This window comes from Lycium ferocissimum, chromosome 11 (genome assembly GCF_029784015.1).
Source record: "Lycium ferocissimum isolate CSIRO_LF1 chromosome 11, AGI_CSIRO_Lferr_CH_V1, whole genome shotgun sequence".
Taxonomy (NCBI): domain Eukaryota; kingdom Viridiplantae; phylum Streptophyta; class Magnoliopsida; order Solanales; family Solanaceae; genus Lycium; species Lycium ferocissimum.
In genome coordinates this window covers 6,881,086-6,888,508 of record NC_081352.1, presented here as the reverse complement: position 1 = coordinate 6,888,508, position 7,423 = coordinate 6,881,086, and positions in this window count along the sequence as shown.

Here is a 7,423-nt window from a genome sequence, read left to right as displayed (position 1 = left end):
AGAATCTTACCTTTTTTTGGAAATTAGATTTGAATTATGAGTGAAATTAATGAGTAGTTAATTAGAGATAAACAAGGAAGTTGAACTATTGTAAAACTGATTTGAAATTGGAGGAAATTAAGGGATATTGGGCATAATGGTGTGTATTTAGGGGGATAGGAGAGATGGACGGTTTTTTTGGCTTAAATTTAGGGGTGTGGGAAGTTATCAGATGAGTGGTAAAAAAGTGGTAGCTATAGGAAGTAAATATGTTATATTTTAGCTATTAAATATAATTATTGTAAAGTTTAGTTATGTACCATAAATAGGTAATAATGTAAGTTATGCCAAGTAAATTTTACATAAAGAAAACCTAATATGGATAAGGTTAGGTCGTACGGTCTGACACCCATACGACTGTCAGAAACAGGTGGCAGATTCCCACACATGGCGAGCGAATAACCGATTATCCGGACCAACGGCCACGATCGTAATGGTCACGAAGAAACCCGGCTAACGGCCACAACCGATTTCGCTATATTCGAACCGGCAAATGCCATAATCAATTCGGCCATGTAAAGATCGGACACCGGACCAACCACGATAAGGAGTTATCTCCGGATACAACGGATTCATACCAAGCTTCTTCGGATCAGACATTACCGTTCGTTCTCTTCCCTTTGCCGATCCCGAGTTTCACCGGACAAACTTTACCCGGTTTTACCGTATACAATGCTTAACTGAAATCAGTAGATCTTTGTTAAAAGTTTCGCTTTGCATTAATTTTGAGGGCTATAATAGTACAACTTCCTTATTGATTTACTTCTCTTCATGGTCCTCTTCTCTTTTGTCCATTTCTATTGCTTAATTAATATTTTACGTATAATTTGGATTATTAATATCTTCGATGTTGACTGGGATCTGAATTTTCCCCAGTATTATTCAAGATTGAATTTTCGATCTTCTATGCTGATATATAGAAAAAAATACGATGGGTCATTATGTAATTTTTTTTTTTTTTTTTTTAATCATCATCGATGGTTTTATTGTTGTTTTAGTAATTTAACATTTTAACTGCTTTCTTATACATACCCATGTTATCAATTGTTAAAATTGTATTTTTTTTTTCTTGTGTTTGGTTACTATAGTCAGCTAGTGTTTTCTTTGATTAATAACGTGAGTAAGCATCAATCTAAATGAGACTACATCAATCTAAATGAGACTAACTTTGGGTGTGTTTATGCCTTAATTTATAGGAGATTTGAAATTGGTTACGGGTCGCGAGTTGATGGATAATCAAATGAAATTGGCAATTGAAAAGGAAATTGGGGAAATCCGTTAATCGGACAGTATATTTGAAAATGTTTTTAAAGGTGGGGGGTAATTTTGACCACATAGTATAACGGAGGATAAATGTGAACACTATAACATATTAAAGTAGACGGGAAAATTTGGCCATTTTATCTTATTTTAATTTACGGAAAATGATCAAAAATGTTCTTAACGCATTAGAAATAATGACTCAAAAATGTCCTTCCACCTATCGGGTCAAATTTACCTCCTTCCACCTATGGGATTAGAAATGCCCTCAACATATTAGAGATGACTCAAAATGCCCTTTTTCCACTCATTGGATCAATTTTGCCCCTAGCGTTATTTTTAGACTTAAATTGTAACCCATTAACAAAACAGTTATATGACTTTTGTGTAAATTTAATTAAACACGTAACCTTTATTTAAAATGAGTCTTAGGTACCAAATTGTTATAAAACTAGCTGAAAAGAGAGATGGAATAAAATAGGTAAAATTTCTCAAATGACTACCTTATTGTAGCTTCCTACCATTTGTAGCTACCCTTTTTAATATTACCATTCGTAGCTAAAAATCAGCTGATTTGTGTATGTTTTCGCATGTATTTGTTGCCAGCAAATACATGAGCATGCGGTAAAAATAAGGAACAGGCTCCTTTATTTTAGGCTATAACGGTGGTGGTATTAAATGAGAAATTAAGATATTTTTTACCTTCTTTTCAGCAAAATCTCCTGTAATATTCTCTTTCCTTACGCGTTTCTCTCCTTCCATGCATTCTTCAACATTCAAACGTAAAAATTCAAATTTCAAATTAAATCTTCAACACCTTTGAAAATACATTGACAAAACAAACACGATCAATCAACAACCAATGTATTTGAAGTTTTCAATATTGATTTCGTTTTTTATTTACCGATGTATTTGATAGCATAACTAATGTATTTGACGTTTCCAATCAAACTCCATGTATTTTATATTAAATATCATGTATTTGTGTGAGTAACAATTTGCATCACCCATGTATTTAGTGGTAATGTATTTGAAGTCTTCAATATTGATTTCGTTTTTTATTTACCCATGTATTTGATAGCATAACTAATGTATTTGAAGTTTCCAATCAAACCCTATGTATTTTAAATTAAATCTCATGTATTTGTGTGAGTAACAACTTGCATCACCCATGTATTTGATGGGATTAATTTGAACAAAATACATAAATATATAGAAACTTACCATGTATTTGCGTCACCCGTGTATTTAAAACTAGATGAACCGATGGAATTAATTTGAACAAAATACACAAATATATAGAAAAACTTACAAAAATACACCACCAACCACAACAATTGGTAGTTATATCATAGAACATACACAAACACATATATTTTCGTCTTCTCAAAACCCTAAAAAACTTTCTCTCTCCCTTCTCTCATGTGCGCCGCCATAACCACCACCATGGCCTGAAGCAAAAATAATCACTTCCACCAAGTTGATTTTGTGGAAGAATAATAACACAAATAGCGAAAATTTCACGAAACAAAGGAGATGGGATAGAACGTGAGTACTTTAAGGCTTCTTTTTCTTTTTTTTTTGGAAAAAAAAGAAGAAAGAATACGACGAATCTTCTTGATTGGTGAGAATGGAAGTGAAATTTTTGCAGAAGGGTGAAGAGAGGAAGAAGACGATCATAAAGGGTAAGAAGTTATGAAAAAGGAGAGAGAATGGTAATGTATATTAAGTGATTAATATTGTTAACATTAAAAGGGGATATGGGATTTGGAGTGCTAATTTTTAGGTGTATTTGTGAAATGGTAATTCAAAAATTACTGTGTGTAGCTATAATAGTTAAATTAGAAAAATATTTAGTTATTATTAGTAATTAAAATAAAAGGTAGTTATTACCACTAATTATGTATTAGAAGTAGCTATAACGCGTAAAAATTCCAATAAAATATTGACGACTAACTGGCCCATAAGACGTATAGACTTAGTCTTGTCAAATAATAAACTAGGCCTTATTTTATATTTAGTAATTAAAGTCTGCATATTAAATTTGGTGCGTTTGACGAAAGACTTTTAAGCACGGAAATGTTTTAACGTGTTCTATCTTCTTCTTTTTTAAACTCAATTTATTGTTAATCCGGTTTATAAACGTAACACTACATGGAATATAACCTTATTAGTCATTTGATATATATGATAAAGTTTAAATTTTTGTAAATTTTGTTTTTTTTTTTGTTTTTTTGTTTTTTTGTTTTTTTTTACATTAACTTGGTGAGTTTTATGACTTTTGTGGGTAAAATCCTACTTAAATAGTCTATTTTCTAATTATAAAAATTAACGTTTTCTTACTATTACGAGGATATCTGCTTAAATGACAGATTCTAGATTATTTTATTAATCATATTCATGTTAAAATATTGCCTTTAGGAATGTTTCTTCATGATTAGATATGTTTTTTTTTTTTTTAGCTAACTCATGATTAGATATGTACTATAACGAATTTAATTAATATAAGCAACTATTTTGAATAAGTCTTTATTTCAGCAAGAGATTTCAGTTGCATGTACCTTTATATATATATATATATATATATATAAATTGTGGTAGATAAAGGATTAAAGGTAATGAAATCTAACCTTTGCATCGATCTTTTTTACAAGAACGGGTCGCTTGAGTGTCAAAATCAAGCGGTGATTGTTTTTCCTTGGCTTATTGAACTAGTGTATGGTCATTCCTCCTTTAATGACTCCCAGCTGAGGAAGCTCAATTTTCCAATGTCGATTGAAAGGAAATTGGAGTTATTAGTTAGATATTACGAGCAGCATTTTGCTATATTTGCATCTCGATCACTGAATGAAAGAACTTAATTACAAGAAGAATCTTGTTAAGTTTAGCTGCATTAATTTAAAACGGATTTTATGTTAGGCTAGGTCATGGATTGGTTGGATCATTTTCGGTTGGGTTGAAATTTTATGTGCACCACGTGTTCAATTAAATGTCATATAATTAGGCCGTTAACAGATGGGCAATTTTAAGCCTGAAAATAATGTTAGGGACAAATTTCATCCAATAGGTGGAAGGAGGGTGTTTTTGTGCTTTTCTAATACATTAAGAGCATTTTTTATCCAATAGGTGTAAGGAGGGCAAATTTGAACCAATAAATGTAAGGAGGATACTTTTGGGTCATTTTTTATAACACGTTAAGAGCATTTTGAACCCTTTTCAGTTTAATTTATTATGTGATCTGAGTATAAAAATTCTTTCACACGGGTTAAACCCTTCTCAAATTACAACGTGCCAAATTCTACATTCTAAAGTTGTTGCAGCTATGCAGAAGAAACTAAAATGAAAGTCTTTATAAATAGAGTATGACATGTTTGTTTCATCATAAAAATCGGTGGTTTTGTGACCCTCTTTGTACTCAAAAGATCCAAAAAAAAATCAGGGAAATGGAGACCAAATCTCAGAATGACAATTTTCTCTCTTTACCATTGCTGTCTGAATCTGATCAATTTGATAAAGCTGAGAAGGGAATTGGATCAGAATCTGTTATTATCACTGGAAAAACCTCTTTTCTAAAAACCACTTTTCATGGACTCAATGCTCTATCAGGTTCTTGCTGTTTTAACTTTTCTTGTGCTTTTTTTTTTTCTCTCTCTAGACTGTATGCTGGTTGTAAGAGTGACACAGATTTATTGAGTGTCCGAATTTGTTTATGGCATGAAACAACTCGCAATATGAGTCTAGCTTATTGATATGTTCGAGAAAGCTCTACTTGAATCCACTTAATGTTTTTTAACCAACAAACCTGGTATCAACTAATGAGAAAGATATTAGACAACCTCCTTTTTTTTTTTTTTTTATCTTTTTCACAAATAGAAAATTTGAAATCCAATTTGGATATTATAAAGGATTACCATATATAACACAAATTTATCCATCTTTAATTGTGGCAAAACTTGCTTTTATTTATCTTCTATTCTTTGTAGTGAGTAATGAGGTGATCTTTGTAAAATTTATGATGGTTCTGAGTTTTATGTGTTTGTCGATCAATTCACCTCTGCTGTCTAATCGATTGTCCGATCCTCTTTCTAATTTTGTATGTATATAAGGATGATTTCTTATTCTCAAGTTTAATTTCGAGAGTCAAACAAGTTTTATATATCAAATCATATATTTGATACAAGAGAAGAAGTAATGGTGTGCTGTAATACTTCCTCCGTTCCCAATTTATTTGACAAAGTGTGAATTTTCGAGAGCCAAACTTTTTTATTTTGACCGTGAATTCGAACAAGATCTTTAAGTTTTTTTAAAATAATTTACATAGTTAGAAACTACCTAAAAAGTACTAATATAAGTTCCAATAATTAACAATTTAAAATATTAAAGGGCATAAGAACAAATCACGCCCATAGATTTTATTGTTTTGACTCTCGAAACGCGAATAATATCACATAAATTGAAATAGAGAGGAACTAGTTACTAAAAAAAAATGGAGGAACTAGTTCTTAACTTGAGAAATAAGGTGTGTTATTTTATTTTTATATTATCAATGTACATAACTTATATATATATATATATATATATATATATATATATATATATATATATATATATATATATATATATATATATATAAACATGATTCTTTCCTTAGATTTTTAAATTCATAACAATGGGATAGCGGTTCCTGAAACAAAAAAAAAATAAAAAAATTATTGTTGATAGGATGAAAACAAAAAAAATGTTGTTGTAGAATAGGTCATCCTTTCCGTTGTCTAGATCTGATGAATATATTATTTGTATGAACTTTTTGTTTGTAAGGATCCAGTTGTCTTTATAGACCAATGCACATCCTGTTACGTATGCTTGTGCATACCTATATGTTCATTGCCTCAAATCTATTGGAAAATGTTTGGAAATATTATTGGGTCAGGTTCACTCATAAAGGGTGTTGTTAGATGACCCACAAACTCATTAATTGTTTCTCCACATAAAACTTTAGAGTTGGCCTTTATAAACATCATTATGGGTGTTTAAGAAATAGTTTTTTCATCATAATAGAATCGGATAGGGTTTTCAACCAAAAAAAAAAAAAAAAAATCTATGACAGAAGTTGTGGTTGTGATTACTGTTAAATACTACACAAAATATATGCTTGTGTATTCAAGCATTCGGACATGAAAGGTGTTCTGAAAAGACATTATTCCTTTCAGCACACTTAGCTTGGTACTAGAATGAGAAACATTCTGTAGGGATGTCAATTTGAGGGTGCTCACTAATTCATGTTGCAAATTTAATTAAATAGGCAAGTAACATACATTGAAATTTCACTCGATTATTGTTACATATATTACAGTTTAGAACGACTAAAGAAAGTTAGTGCTGGAGTAAATTTTGCAATTTATTAGAGTGTCTGGAAATAATTTCTTTTTAAACCAAGCCCTTCTTTCTTGTGTGCCTCACTTAATGCTCCACGTTGAAATGAATAAATTAAATACAGTTGTTGTAAAGTTTTTCTCTAATCTTTGGTTATCGGGAAGAATCAAATTTGAATGGTGTTGAATTTCTTGATTACATAATTAGTTTTCAACAACAATTAGAATTATAGTAGTTGAATTTGGTTAGAGACTTCAACCTTAATTATAGTAGTTGAATTTGGTTGGAGACTTCAACCTTATAAAAACTTGTTTCCTCAGGAGTTGGGATTTTGTCGACTCCATATGCGCTATCATCAGGAGGGTGGTTAAGCATGATACTTCTTCTTCTTATTGCATGCGCAACATTCTACACATCCTTGTTAATAAAGAGATGTATGGATTTTGACCCAACTATAAGAAGTTACCCTGACATTGGAGATCGAGCATTTGGAAAAACAGGAAGAATATTGGTCTCGGTTTTTATGAATCTAGAGCTTTACATGGTTGCAACCGGTTTTCTAATTCTTGCAGGGGACAACTTGCATAATCTGTTGCCAAATGTGAAATTTGAGTTTTTGGGACTCGAAATTGGTGGGAAACAAAGCTTTGTCTTGATTGTTGCTCTCATCATATTGCCAACCGTTTTGTTAAAGAACATGAGCATTCTCGCATATGTATCAGCCTCTGCAGTTTTAGCTTCTCTCGTGATT